Source organism: Xyrauchen texanus, chromosome 9, assembly GCF_025860055.1.
Source record: "Xyrauchen texanus isolate HMW12.3.18 chromosome 9, RBS_HiC_50CHRs, whole genome shotgun sequence".
NCBI classification, from domain to species: Eukaryota; Metazoa; Chordata; class Actinopteri; order Cypriniformes; family Catostomidae; genus Xyrauchen; species Xyrauchen texanus.
The window spans coordinates 44,605,529-44,621,986 of record NC_068284.1 but is presented as its reverse complement, the minus strand read 5'-3'; positions in this window follow the sequence as shown (position 1 = coordinate 44,621,986).

Sequence of the window (16,458 nt, the reverse complement as noted above, 5' to 3'; positions counted from 1 at the left end):
TGAAGAACACCATTCCAAACATGAAGCATGGGGGTGGCAGCATCATGTCGTGGTGGTGCTTTCTGCAGGAGGGACTGTTGCATTTAACAAAATAGATTGCATCATGGGGATGGAATATTATGTGGCTATATTGAAGCAACCTCTAAAGACATCAGCCAGGAAGTTAAAGCTCAGTTGCAAATGGGTCTTCTAAATGAACAATGACCCAAAACATACCTCCAAAGTTGTGGCAAAAATGCTTAAGGACAACAAAGTCAAGGTATTGGAGTTGCCATCACAAAGCTCTGACCTCAATCTGATAGAAAATTTGTGTGCAGAACTGAAAAAGCATGTGCTAGCAAGGAGGCCTACAAACCTGACTCAGCAAGACATATTATCTTATATTCAAAATGTTTAGATATTTTTATCGGAAAACAATAAAAAAATTACTAGATAAGTAATGATGTTTTGCAGTGTGTTAAAATAAAATGAATCATATGCAAGAAACCTTGACCATTAGTGGAATGATTTGGAGTGACAAAATATTCCACAATAGCCTCACTGAAGGTGGAGTGATGGTTACTTTTTGGCCTTTACATTTCTGCGGTGTAAAGACTGTAGTCTCTGGGAGGCCGTGGCAGCACGGGCAGCAGGAGCGACCCTGTAAGGGTCGTATCCCTCAAACAGGGCCCGACGGGTCCTAGGTCAGGCCAGAACCGGCAGTCTCTCACTGGCTCTAGCCTTCAGAACACATCATGAAATGGGCCACGATATGGGTCTGGCCGTTCAGGGGATGAACCTGTTTGGGAGCTAAGAATGGATGGATGGATAAATAGAAGGACGAAAGAAAGGAATGAAGGAGGGAAGGAGTGAAGAGATAAGGGAAAGAGAGAAAAGGGGGAGGGAGGGAGGATGGAAGGAAGGAGGTAGGGAGGGAAGGAAGGAATAAAGAAGGGAGGAAAGGAATAAAGAAGGGAGGGAAGGAAAGGAGGATGGAGGGAATGAAGGAAGGAAGGAGGGAAAGTAGAAAGAACCAAAGAAGGAGGGAAGGGAGGAAGATAGGAGGGAGGGAGGGAAAGTAGAAAGAACCAAAGAAGGAGGGAAGGGAGGAAGATAGGAGGGAGGGAGGGAGGTAAGGAACGAAGGAAGGAGGGAAGAGGGGCGGAAGGAAGGAAGGGAGGGAGGGAGGGAGGGAAGGAAAGAAAGAAAGACATTTTAGTTCTGATTCCTCTTAATGATTCCAAGGCCTCATTTTTAAAACGAACGTACAATCAAATTTGATCCAAAATTCCATTGATTTGATCCTCGATCAAAAGTGAGGAACAAATCGGAGTTTTATAAAGGCAGAAACTGATACAAAAATGTCCTTATGCATACGTCAACTGACAAGCATGCGTGCAAGTTTTTTGTGCATATGCTCTGGTGTGCCAGTGTGTGCTGTCTTGATTTTTTATATTTAGTGATGCAAAAATGAGTCAGTGACTAACTGAATATATTAGTATATGAGTGAGCACATTTATGTGAACAAGAAATGTAGATTTGAGTGAGAATGTGGTCGAATTTAGATAATGTAGGCTATGCGTAATATAATGTTTTATTTTGGACATTCGCTGTAACAGAATATTTATTTAACCCTATCTGCAGGTTTCCATAATAAATTAATTTCTCTTATGAGGAAAGAAAGCCGTGTTGCCATGGCTATGTGCTCGCACTGAGAACATGAAACGAGACGTTTGGTCGAATGAAGTGACAAAAGGGGTCTTTCTCTCTCAGTGGTCCTCTCGGCCCTTCACCAAGTTGATCCAGTGTGCTATCTCTCCCACGTAAGCCACTAAGCGTTGATTCCTGGATGTTCTCCTCCCTAGCCTTCTGGCCTGCAAATTCAGTGGAGCAATTCGCGTCCAGACCCACTACCAGCCACAGGTCCTTTGTACTGGTGTAGGGCTCCAAGGGCTTAGTTCCATCTTCAGGCAACTCCCTGTGATGTATTTTTCGCAATACGGTATCTCCCTTGGGCAGTCCCACTGCCCCTGGTTGCCGTGCTTGTAGAGCTCCTCCCTCATTAGGCAGGACCTACCACCATGCTGCTCCCACGTACAGCTTCACAAACCTCGTGGTGTATTTGCCACATGTTACCTCCCCCTAGTTTGGGCAGGATGTGGCCTCTGCAGGGTCTTTTCCCCCTGAAAGAATAGGACTGGGAAAAACCGCCTTCCCTGATACATTTCATAGCACTAAGATAGCCCCAGTCGCTTCACAGGCTATATTAAAATATTTATCTAAATATTTTTTGTTGCTGTGGTAATTAACTTTATGCCACAAATGCTATTGATTGAGTTTAACTTGTATTGATCCCGGAATATTTGCATTAAACTAGCTGTGCTTGAAAACGATGCAAAAAACATTTGTACAATTTCGACAAAACTTTGTCTGTGTTAACCAGCTAGATAATGTTCTCATGGTAACAAGATTAAATCAGTAGAATTGGCAACAAAAATGTTCAAAGACTCCTGTTACATTTAGCGACAATGCAGCTACAATGTGTAGGTGTCCACATATTTTGGCCATGTAGTACTCAAATGATTTTCAGTATGAGAATGTAATGCACTTACAGGCCAGCTGCAGTAAATGTGTGGAGGGTGCAGAGGGTTTGCAGAAAGGTGTCTGTGTGGGCACTTGAATTGGCAATGAAATGACTCAGCACAATCTTCACCCACTTTAACTGTGCTAACTGGCAGACCCTTGGGCTTGCCTCAGCAACACTCAACTGAGAGGCCACAAGAAAGAGATAAAGGAAAAGAGATGCTGTGTCATCCATTGAAAAGTAAAAACAAGCTCTGTGAAATGTGCTTCAGGGCTCCTGAGAAACAACTTTTTTAGCAATTGTCAAAACATTTCAAAAGTGAGACAGATAGTGACAAAACCAATAATAAAAAGCAACTAGGTCATCACAAAAACTATTATAGCCAAGCTGGAATAGTTTCTACCTTCCTTTTGGAGTTTAATTCTGAACTTTGGACATTGTAATTTTGAACCCTATTGAGCACCATCCCAGTTCACATTCTGCACACTTAAACTGTGTACTTCTGGTGATGCAAATTAGGATGCAGATTAATCCGCCCGCAGGTCCAAAAGGGGGCACAATGTCATGAAAAATGTTAAAGCTTAAAATGTTAAAATTTCCGAATACATACAGTTTATATATGTACACTTTATTTTGTTGCCCTAATACCACAGTTTGAAAGAATTTCAAGAGAATCACAAAGTGAAATATGATTTCTGTAAACACCAAATACAAATGCCACTTTTATGCACCCATCACTGCTGCTGTAAGCCCCATATATCATATATCTCAGCTTTCTAAGACACTTAGATTGAGCTTGTAGTCCACTCAGAGGCCAAGATATTCAATGAAACAAATTAGACTGAATATCTATGGACGAGCACATCTGTGAGGGCTAAAAAGCATTAGAGCACCACCTACATTTCAGATCTGTATTTTGTGATGGAAGGTGATAGTACTTTTTGCCATTTAGTGGTAAACAAATAAGACTTTTTGGAGGGAAATGGAGTGAACAGAATGAGAATTGAAGTACATTAAGTTTTGAAGAAATTTTAATAATGTTTGGCAGTTAGTCCACAGTATGTGCCAATGGTGAGCGTTTTAAATTGTAATGTAAAGAATTGCAGGCAGCAGCCCAAAAATGACTGCCAGTCTTCAGCAGGCAGACCAGGCAGTGCGAGTGAACACACCCTCTGAGAAGGATGAGCTTTCAATGCTGCTGCGCTAATCGTCCATTCCGGTGACAGATATATGGGCTATGTTCAGAATAGCATTCTACCATAATACTCTCTATCATACTACTCTGCATTATATAGAATATATGCAAACACTTTAATCCAAAGTGATTTACAGTGCACTTATGGTATACATTTGATCAGTTTGTGTGTTTACTTGGAATGGAACCCATGATCTTGGCATTGGTACAGTAGTGCCATGCTCTAACAGTTGAGTTACAGGAATCTTATAAATGGATTTTTATGGTGCTTTTATGTGCTTTTGGAGCTTGACAGTCACAATCACGATCCTCTCAATGCTCATCCTTGAGTTCCTTGGATGAAAAAAGTAATATTGGTTCGGAACGACTCGAGGTGATTAATGATGGCAGAAGTTTACTTTTTGGGTGAGCTATTATTTTAAGACTGCTCCTGCAAAGCAGTATCACTTTTTTATTTATCCTATTTTTTTTATATTTTAAATGTATATAAGTAAAATGCTTTATTTCTTTTTTTTATAACAGAAAGTATACAGAAAATACTATACAATGTAGGCCTAGTGACAAAATGTTTCAGTTTCATTCAGATTCACTAAATTTTCCATTATATGAGCAAAACTGTAAGAATGCATGTAGTTTTCTTGCATTTTTTAAAATAACACTCTTTTTGTCAAACAAAAGAAAGAGTAAAAGAAAGCTGTTGATGTTCACAGTTGACCTTCCATTTCCAGTGTGAGAAAACAGCTGTAATTCTCATAATTTGATCATTTGAGCCATTATTTGATCAAAAATGTTTCCAACAATTTGAATAAAATGTAAAAGAACTGTATATGAGAATGTATATAATAAAACTGGTTGGCAGTCAGTGAATCAAACATGCAATGTAGTGCGGTCATGTGACCACAATTCTATGTACTTTTGCAGCATTGTACATATAAAGAATTTGTTCTGTTTCACATGTCATTTGGTCTTTATCCATTTTTATTAATAGTGCAAAGCAAAGGGCAAGAAATGTAAGTGCAGCGTAGTTTGCGGGAAGACAAGCAGATGTACATCATCGCACCATTAGCTGTGTAATTCCTATCCAATCACATGTAAGCCATGGCTTTATAAGTCTGCTCGCAATCCATCACATTGCTGTTTCAGTTTGCTAACACGGCAACCCCCACCCACCCAGTTGAGTCACCCCTGCCTCCTATCTCCGGCAGGATATGACAGTTCCAGGTACAACTTCTTTGGACGGCCAGATGGGGCCTATGCCAAAGAGAGACATTACGTTTCTGTTTTATATTCATCAAATAAATGTAATCTTAAATTCCACTCAAGTGTGCGAGTCTTCCTGATAGACAAAGATGGAACACGATCGGTTAATTTTGTAAGTCAGAATCAAACCTACATTGCCTGCATAAGCATCAATGTGTCAGCGTACACACATTACCCACTAAGCCAAGGCTCTGCCATGATTAAGATATTCTTGCTTTCACATAAATGGCTGTTACTTTTCAAACAACTCACAACTGAGAGAGCTGGATTTATATGTGCTTATTAACTAATCACAGATGCTATCATCAAAACGCAAACAATTAAAGCCCTGCAGTTAGCTCTGAGACAGAATAGATACATTTGTTTTGGAAAGAAACCATAATGATAGTTGGTACAGTAGGACTGGGAGAGATGTTATTGCCTGAAGACGTTTGATGTTGCATTTCCGGTGATTGGCTGCTTGATTAAACTCTAAATGGATACTGTACTTTTGAGAACTGAATGATGGGCCACTGCGGCAGTAGAATTACTGTTTGTTCATTTTAACAAAGATAAAATGGAATGAATTTGAGTTTAACTCTCATCCAAGTAACTGGACTGCAATTGCTTCTACACATTAATGAAGACTGGTTTATATTGCAAGCAAAACACTTCAGTTGCCTAAAGCTCTGCTGTGTACACATACATTCATACAAATTAACAATGGATTATTATTATTAGAGAGCTCACTTGAATCCTTGATTCTGATTGGTCAATCGCAGCATTCTGTGATCAAATATATTTGACTAAAGACTGTTTCACTCCTGTTCATTCTCAAGAGTGAATTAATAAATAACTCAGATGAGCAACATCTATCCGTGTGTATATCTTTACTGCACAGCACCAAGCACACACAGCGCTACACTCAAGTAGGTCCGTGCAGCAACACGAGTCAGATAACATTCACATTGTTACATCCTCTCTTTTTTTTTCTTTAACTGAATTTTCTCTGAACATTTTCCCTTTCCTTCCTTCCCTCTGAAAAAGAACAGAGGCAGTCCTCCAGCCGCTGGGGGACGGAACGCCCAACGCATTCTCGGGGAACAGAAGGGGTCTCCCTCGCCCTTGGCAGCGGTTCACCCACTCCAGGCAATCGGCAGTGAGGCCCTCCCCTCTCGCGGTCGGCTGTCGGTTAGGAGCCCCTTCCAGGCGGCCGGGCTCTTCCATCCCCCAGCAGATGACTGTGGCTGCTCCGTTGGGGTGGATGGTAGTGGCGAGAACTCCACTACGGTGTATCCCTCCTCCTTCCCATTTCTTCGGCACCAGTGTAAAGCAGTTCAATGGAAAGGAGGAGGCGAGAACCGGATTGACAATATAAATAATATTTTTAATAAAGAACTAAAACCAAAAGACACAAACACACACATAGGATGGACAGCTGCCCATAAACACTCTCTCTGTCGCACCACCATCGCCTTTATCCCTCTGGGAGGCTTGATCTGATAAGGGGCCGGGTGTGTAAAATAATGACCCGGCTCTGCCCTCTGCCCTGTCACAATGACCATATGTGAATTGATGAAATTTCTCTATGCCATACACTATAGCTAGGCACTTTTTTCAAACTGGGAATAGCCCCTTTCTGTCAGTGAGAGTGCACATCTACTGGTTTGCCACCTTGTAACAATGCTGTGCCCAGACTCGTCTCTGATGCGTCACATTGCAGAGTTAACTCTTCTTTGAGGCTATAGTGTCTTAGTACTGGTACCTCGTTACTTTATGCTCTGAAAGGCCTGTTCCTGCATCTCGGTCCAGTTCCAAAAAACTGTCTTTGTGCGTTAGTTGTCAGAGCAGTTCACAGTAAAAATTTTGACAAAGTCTTTGTACCCCTTTCACATTGGCTTGTCTTGGCATCTCAATTATAGCCCTTATTTTCTCGAGGTCTAATCCCTCTGTTGTGAGTAAATGTCCAATGTACTGCTACTTTGTCTGAATTTGTCTGCATTCAACTTGATGTTTTTCTCTCAGCATCTGTCCAAAAACAATCTCAGTTTCTGATCATGGTCACTATTTGCCACTTCCAAAGTTTCTCTCTCCCTTGTTATCAGCACATTGTCTGTGATTACATGTATACCCGCAAGCCCCTCCAATGCCTGGTTCAGCATTCTCTGGAAAATCTCAGGTGCTGGGCTAATGCCCATGGGCATTCTCAACCACCTGTATCTCCCATATGGTGTTGGTAAGGTAACTTGATGGGACATCTAATTTTACATGCTAGAAGCCATTCTTTACATCACAGACTGTGAATACACTTGCTTTTGATAGCTCTGGCAAAATGTCCTCTCTTGTGGGCAGGGTATAATTACTCCTTTTTAAGGCTTTGTTCATTGGTCTGGATTCTATGCAAATTCTCAATTTGCCACTAGGTTTCTTTACTAAAAATAAACTGCTTATCCAGTCAATGCTTTGTTAAACACGTGTTATTATACCTTGTTTTTGGAGGTTGTTCAGCTCCTCGTTCAGTGGTCCCACCATCACGACTGGTACTCTCCCCTTGGGCAGTTTCACTGCTTCCACCACATGGTCAATCTCTATCTTGTAGGGCCCTGTCAGACAACCCTCACCTGTAATCACATCTGTTATTTGTTCCATTGTCCATTACCCATCTATTTTCTCTCTGTTTGTCTCAGTCATGACATTGTCCACCACCAGGATATTCTCAGACTGAACGCTAACTAGTTTCATGGCCTGGACTGCTTTACTTCCCAGTAATGCTACTGCTGAATGCGCATCAACAACTATGATCTCCAGGCTGTACAGTTTTTTTGTTTTGTGGATTTCTCAGTTTTATCCAGCATTTGCCTATTGGTTTCAATGTACTTTTGTTGTACATGACAAGTACTTGATCTGTTTCTTCTATTTGTACATCTAGATTCACTAGGTTTATGGAGATAATGTTACACGTTGCCCCACAATCTAGCTGAAATTTAACCAGGTTGTTCCCAATCAGCATAGCAGCAAACAATTGACTTGGCTGCCCATCTTTTCTCTTTATGACTTTGTTTATAGTCTCTGTTATGATGCTCGAAATGTCCTCATACAGTTCACTCTCTGTCTCCATTACATTATTCACCACTTTTACATGCCCTCGTTTTGACTTGCACACTGTAGCAAAATTATTTACTTTCCCACAATTTCTACACATTTTTCCATAAGCTGTGCATTTCTGGTTATTTCTTTCATGTGTCTTTCCACAGAATTTGCAACTGATATCAGCCTTCCTTTCATCATCTTTTGCCTTTTTACGTGTTGGTGCTGATTGTATAGCATGAACTTCCTCAAATTATCTTCCTTTGATTGTCTTGCTTTCCCTTGACAACTCAGTGGCTCTACAAATCTGAACACATTTCTGCAGCGTCATATTTTCCTCTCTTTATAATCTCTACTTGGTTGCTTAAGAGACCTGGCTGGAGTCACTCAGCACACCCTGGATTCAAATTCACTTTTTAATTACTATTAAAACTTTTATTATAAAATACAAAAATTGATTCTGATTGGTCAATAGTAGCATTTTGCGGTCAAATGTATTTGTATAATGACCAACTGTATAATTGACTGTTGGAGGCAACAGGCAATGGAACAAAGAACAATTTTTATTTTATAAAACATAATTATTATTTACTGTTATACTATTATTATTATTAAAACTTTTAAAAGGCAAAAACTGTTTTCTCACGCTCTTTCTTTGTACTTCATGAAATGATTTACACTCAAATCAACATTTCACTTAGTTAATATTTTATGATATTATTATATACAACAGTTAGTTCCGGTCCTCAAATCTGATTGGACGAGAGACGTTCCTTGAGTGCTAATGTAGCAGAACAGCAGTAGTCAGATGTTTCACCCTTTGTATCACATTGTATCAAGAGACATTCTAAACCACCTGCATAATATTGTGTAGGTCCCCCTCGCGCAGCCAAAATAGTACCAACCCGCATCGCAGAATAGCATTATGAGATGCTATTCTTCTCACAACCATTGAACAGAGTGGTTATCTGAGTTACCATAGACTTTGTCTGTTCAGACCAGTCTGGTAATTCTCTGTTGACCTCTCTCATCAACAAGGCATTTCTATCCACAGAAATTATACTCACTGGATGTTTTTTGTTTATGGCACTGTTCAGAGTAAATTCTAGAGACTGTTGTGTGTTAAAATCACAGGAGATCAGCAGTTACAGAAATACTCAAACCTGCCCATCTTGCACCCATACAGCTTGTTTTTTGTTGTTGTTTTTTGTGTGTATGTGTGCTCGATAAACAGTATTCAAATTGCTCCACCACAGGTGCGCTTGGCGTTTACATATTGCCATATCAACAGATGACATCAATGTTTTTAAATCAACAATGATCATCATTTAAAACAGTTAAAAAATGTAAAGCAATCTTCGTGCAGTTACATATTTGGCTTAGGGACATTTTCTATTACGAGACATTATTACAGGTTCATTAAGCATGTTTCACCTGCAATTTTTTTATTATAAATATAAAAGCATTTTTAAGTACATTTTCAAAACACATTATTGGTTTTATTACACCAATCCATATGTTTTTAGATGTGGCTTCATTGACCAAATATTTTGCTTTGATGTGTACATTAAAAATTAATTACACAAAATATTTCTTACACTAAAATAATAATTTAAACTACAAAAATTTGCACTGAAATAAATAAAGCAATACATAAATAGAAATCAATTAAATCCACTGTTTTAAAGTGTGAATTAAGTTTTCAAATTCTTTTTTCACATCCATATAAAATATTGATTAGACAAAATAAAAAAACATTTTAGTTCCTTTCTCAGCAATTTTCAATTAAAACAAAGACAAATAAGACAAATTGCATTGATTTTCAAACAAGTAAACTCATAATTTCAATCAAACTGAATTGAGTAATCTTTAACTAAATGTACATATTATGAATAAAATACAATGTGAAGTATTAAATCAAATCATTTCACTTTTTTGCTTAATTTAGGTTTAAAAAAAAAACATTTTAATCAATGAGTGAAAGTGTCCAACAGGATGGTTACTGAGATTATGTGAGTAGTATTCGGCTGGTCTTGTGACTCTAACATGTGTGGACCCTCTCCATGTAGAATAAAACAACTTTTATAATGTTACTGATATGACCGGAGTCTTCATTTTAATGTGAGTGCTCATGATTTCCTACATATATTGCAAAATTACAATTCATTTTAAACCTTAAAAACAGATTTAATTTAATTTTGTTTTTTTTGGGGTCAAGTAGGTAACTTTAGCAGATAAATAATCTGAAAGACAAAGTTTGTGCTAGACCCCTGTAGGCCACATACAGTCTGTGAGAGACTAACCAGAGGCAGCAGATGGGAGCCGGAGCCAAGCATGCATAATGATGTAAACAAGGTCAAACGTGAGACTGATAACTGAGCCCAATAGAGGGTTAACCATGAGGACAATAGAGGAGATTAGAAAAAAAAATTATGTATGAGAAATATGTATGAGAGAATAATGCATCAGCTGCTGCTGGCATGGGGACATTCATCTGTGTGCTTTCTGCTTTGATTCAGGCCACATGACCTCTGTGCACTGCAGGGTGTTTCTTTACAACCCCCTGCCAAGAGAACTGATGATATGTATACAGGGTTGGGGAGTAACGGAATACATGTAATGGGATTACATATTTAAAATACAAAATACTAGTAACTGTATTCCACTGCAATTACAGTTTAAATTATTGATAATCAGAATTGTTACATTTAAAAAGTATCTTGATTACCGACGTGATTACAGTTTATTGTCATTTAGTCCTTTTAGATGGAAAACATATATATATATATATATATATATAGACACACGTATATATAAATTATGTGATCCCAGGTGCATTTGAACAGTGGTGAAACACTTTCTCATGATGTGTTAACGTCATTAATAGTCAGTAACTATAATCTGATTAAAATGTAATGCATACTGTAATTATAGTACAGTAACTAATTACTTTGTAATCACATTACACCCAACTTGATTAGTGACCTATAAAAATAGTGCAGAATCTTTAAAAAATGTATTAAAAAAAAAAAAAATGCTTACAAATCCAAGTGAATGAAAACAAAACATTCCAATAATTAAATAATCTTTCCACTCATGTCCTCCTTTACCACAATCAATCAACAAAACACGTATTGGCTAAATATATCACATCTTAATGTGTCCATAAATGTTCTTTGTGGAACAAATTATTAAGCTGTCTAAAGCACCTAAAACTTCATAAAATGAAAGTAAATAATACAGTAAAGCTCTTGAGAACAGGGCCGTGCTGACACTGCATGACACAACTCTCTGTAGTCTGTTTCAACACGCTGAAGTATGCTATATAGGCAGAAATCACCATGCATGTAGACACAAGTTAATTTGATAGCATGATGGTTCTACAAGCCTACAAATGTAATAAAAAAAATTACTTTTACATAAAAAATGCACAATTAAACCTAATCTACCTGTATGATCAACCTTTGTTTATATACACAATAGTAATACGTTTTGTAAGTGCAAAATAACACTGATTAAACTGGTCATTAGTCTTCTGAGAGCTTTAGTCTATTACTGTGAGATCCTTAATTTAAACACAGAGGTTAAACAGATCTTATTGCTTAACTTGGCCTACATCACTGTGTACAAACAAAGGAAAATATCCTCAGATAACCTTTAGCGGAAAGTTTTCGTTTTGTGGTTTGCCCACACCCTTCATTTGCCCTTTACTTCTATATAACACATTTACACAAACCAAAGGGAGGCTGGAGTCTGCCGTTGCCGTGGTGAATGAGGTGGTTTCCTGGTGACTGTTCTGGAATTTTCTTTGACCCAACACTGATTAAGTATTCCTGCTTCAGTGATCATTACAGGTCACACCTGCTCACTAGGTGGCATAAAGGTACAAAAAATTATCTCAAATATACTTTAGTGTTTTAACAAATTATTTTGTCTTGACAATCACTCACAGCCTCAACAGACTATATTTAACACACACACAGTTAAATGTCAAAATACCGACTACACCACAATGTGAGGATGCAGGATGGTCAGCTGTTTACAGTCTGACTAACGCAGGACAATGTTGGCACATCTTTCCTGCAGGACAAATGCTTGGAAGCAAAAAGAGGAAGCATAGAAAACTGAGAGTCTGCTTAGGTCAATTTTTCTTCTTTAAACAGAATCTTGCTGAACAACTTAGTTATTATATATATTTCTACAGTAAGCTACTAGAACAAGCACATCCAGTGTAATGGCACAGACATTTGAAAGGAACCACCTTGAGTACTGAGGTTTCTTACCGCTAACCTTTACAAAATTAACCATGGCTTTACGATGGAAATATTGTTGTAACCATGTAGTAAGAATGTTAATTTTGTGGCTGCTATGGTTTTACTACAAATACCGTGGTTAAACTATTGCTACTGTTGTAAAACCTTGGTTAAGAAAGGAACACCATGTGAAATTAGTGTAGGGAAATTGTTTCACCAACAGATGAGACAAAATTCCAGATTGTGCAGATTCCCTGTCATGTCTTGTCGTATCATCATATGTTTTGCTCTTGTTCTTTACTTCTACTCTTATGCCATCTATTGGCTCTCTTTTGTTACTTCTCTCCTTTTCCCTCGCTCCCCAGCTGTCTCTCGTCTCCCCTTAATTCTTCCTCAATTTCCTCCCCACCTGATTCCGTTTTCCCCGCTGATTAGCGCTCTACTTCTTTCCCTGCTTTCTCTGCCTTCATTGTCTGAGTCTCACTTGAGAACGCTACACGCTGTTTCTATCCACAGTCTGAATTGTCGCTGTCCAGTCCTGTCCTGTATTTGTTTCCGCTCCTCTGCACCCCTCTCTCCGTTATCCACCTGGATTTGTGTTCTATTCAGTTCGCCCCTCGCTGCTAGAGGTCTGGTTCCCACGTTCTCCCCTCTATCCCTGCCAACCCCAGGGGAATCCACAGCCTGTCGGCGCCACACTGCAAGCCCTGGCAGCCGCCTAAGGGACGCCCGCTAAGGAGCTTTGAAGACTGCTCCCTTCATTCATCGCCCACGCTGCGGGTTGTTTATGTTTACCTTTCGCCTCTCAAGGAGAAGACTTTGTGTTCTGTTGTGATCTAATTACGAACTTTCATTAAAGACTGCTTTTTGTTATATCGCTTTTGGGTCCTCACTTACCTTACAACAGAAGACTCAGACCATCAAATGGACCCAGCGATCCCGAGTCCTCTTCTGCCGGCTGTCAAGCTCCAAGGGGCAATGTTAGGCAGACACGAGGGGGAGTTATCTGCTGCCCGACATGCCATTGAGGCCCTGGCTGCTCAGGTCGCTGACCTCACCGGTCAACTCCATACTCTTCGCCTCGACTCTTCGGCCGCTTCCAGGTCTTCCAGGCCCCCTGAGCCCAGGATCAACAACCCGCCCTGCTATGCTGGTGAGCCCACGGAGTGCCGCACTTTTCTGACTCAATGCGATGTTGTCTTCTCCCTCCAGCCCACCACCTACTCCCTGAGCAGGGCCCGCGTCGCATACGTGCTTTCTCTCCTCTCCGGACGGGCTCGTGAGTGGGGCACGACCATCTGGGAGGCGGAGGCTGACTGCATTAACCACTATCAAGACTTCAGGAGGGAGATGATCCGGGTTTTTGACCGTTCCGTGTTCGGTGAAGAGGCCTCCCGAGTCCTGTCCTCACTACATCAGGGTAAGCGGTCCATCACGGATTATTCCATCGAGTTCCGGACTCTCGCCGCCTCTTGTGACTGGAACGAGCCTGCCTTGCTCGCCCGCTTTCTGGAGGGTCTCTGCGCGGAGGTCAAGGACAAGATTCTCTCCCATGAGGTTCCCACTCGAGTGGATTCCGCGATTGAACTCGCCATCCGCATCGAGAGAAGAATCGACCTTCACCGCCGGACCGTAAGGCTGATCCTGCTTCTCTCTCAGCCCCTTTTTTCACTACTCTACCATCCTCCTCCTTCGCCGCGCCGTCAGAGCCCATGCAGTTAGGGGGCATCCGCATCTCGGCTACAGAGAAGGAGCGAAGAATTAACCATCGCCTCTGTCTTTACTGCGGCGCTGCTACTCATCTCGTCACATCCTGTCCGGTAAATGCCAGAGTTTCACCAGTGATTGGAGAGCAACTGGTGAGCGCAACGACCCTGGCCTCTCCTTCAAGGTCCTGTTCCACATTCCCTGTCCATCTCCGTTGGACCGGCTCTTCCGCTTCCTGCAAGGCTCTGATTGACTCTGGGGCAGAGGGCTGTTTTATGGACGAGACTTGGGCTCGAGAGCACAGCATTCCCCTTTCTGATTTAAGAGAGCCCTCGGCCCTGTTTGCTCTGGACGGTAGTCCCCTCCCCGGGATTCAGCGTGAGACGCTACCCTTAACCCTCACTGCCTCTGGTAATCACAGCGAGACCATTTCCTTTTTTATTTTTCAGTCACCGTTTGCTCCTATTGTCTTAGGCCACCCTTGGCTAGTTCAACATAACCCCTCCATTAATTGGTCTAAGAACACCATCCTCTCTTGGAATGTCTCTTGTTATGTGAAATGTTTAACGTCTGCTATTCCCCCCATCTCCTCTGTCTCTCTCTCTCAGGAGGAGCCTGGTGATTTGACTGGTGTGCCGGAGGACTATCACGATTTGCGAGCGGTGTTCTGTCGTTCCCGAGCCGCTTCCCTCCCTCCGCACCGCTCATATGATTGTAAGATCGAGCTCCTCCTAGGAGCCACTCCCCCCGCGGTAGACTTTACTCTCTGTCGGTTCCAGAGCGCCAAGCCCTTGAGGATTTTTATCCGCCTCGCTCGACGCCGGTACCATAGTCCCCTCCTCTTCTCCCGCCGGGGCGGGGTATTTTTTTGTTAAGAAGAAGGACGGCTCTCTTCGGCCATGCATTGATTATCGAGGGCTGAATGACATTACGGTTAAGAATCGTTATCCGCTCCCTCTGATGTCTTCAGCCTTGGAGATCTTGCAGGGAGCCAGATATTTTACTAAATTGGATCTGCGTAACGCTTACCATCTCGTGCGCATTAGGGAGGGGGACGAGTGGAAGACCACATTTAATACCCCGTTAGGGCACTTTGAATATCGGGTCCTTCCGTTCGGCCTTGTCAACGCCCCAGCTGTCTTTCAGGCGCTCATCAACGACGTCCTAAGAGACATGCTGAACATTTTTGTTTTCGTTTATCTCGACGATATTTTGATTTTTTCACCGTCACTCCAGATTCATGTCCTGCATGTTCACCGCGTCCTTCAACGTTTATTGGAGAATTGCCTCTACATTAAGGCAGAGAAGTGCACCTTCCATGCCCCTTCAGTAGTTTTTCTTGGCTCTGTCATTTCCACCGCGGGTATTGAGATGGATTCCGCCAAGGTCCAAGCCGTGCTCGACTGGCCCACTCCTAAATCACGCGTCGAGCTGCAGCGTTTTCTCGGTTTTGCCAATTTTTACCGACGCTTTATCCGTAATTTCAGTCAGGTGGCTTCCCCCCTGACTGCCCTCACGTCCGTCAAAACACGCTTTAATTGGTCCGTCTCGGCCCAGAGGGCTTTTGACCTCCTTAAGAGCCCTTTTACGTCCGCGCCCATCCTTCTTACCCTGGATTTGTCTAGACAGTTCATCGTCGAGGTAGACGCGTCCGAAGTAGGCGTGGGAGCCATTCTCTCCCAGCGTTCCGCTGCTGACAACAAGGTCCACCCTTGCGCGTTCTTTTCCCATCGCCTGTCTCCGTCCGAACGTAATTACGATGTGGGGAACCGTGAGTTGCTCGCCATCCGCCTCGCTTTAGGCGAATGGCGACAATGGTTGGAGGGGGCGACCGTTCCATTTATCGTTTGGACGGACCATAGAAATTTAGAGTACATTCGTTCCGCTAAACGTCTTAATGCGCGCCAGGCTCGCTGGGCTCTATTTTTCACTCGATTCGAGTTTGTTATCTCCTACAGTCCGGGCTCTAAGAACATCAAGCCTGATGCCCTGTCGCGCCTCTTTCCTTCCTCGGTCCCTACGGACTCAAATGAGATCCTCCCTAAGGGTTGCGTCATCGGGGCGGCGGTATGGGGAATCGAAAGACGGGTTAAACGGGCGCTTGGTAACACACCTTCTCCACGTAACTGTCCTAAACATCTCCTTTTCGTTCCTACCGCCACTCGCCTAGCCGTTCTTCAGTGGGCCCACTCGGCCAAGTTGGCAGGCCACCCCGGCGTCCGGGGCACGCTCGCGTCCATTCGCCAGCGCTTTTGGTGGCCCACTCGAGAGCATGATACGCGGCGTTTCATAGCAGCTTGCCCCATCTGCGCTCAGACTAAGTCCGGTAACTCCCCCCGGCGGGTCTCCTGAGACCACTTCCCATCCCCTCGCGACCGTGGTCCCATATTGCCCTAGACTTCATCACTGGCCTT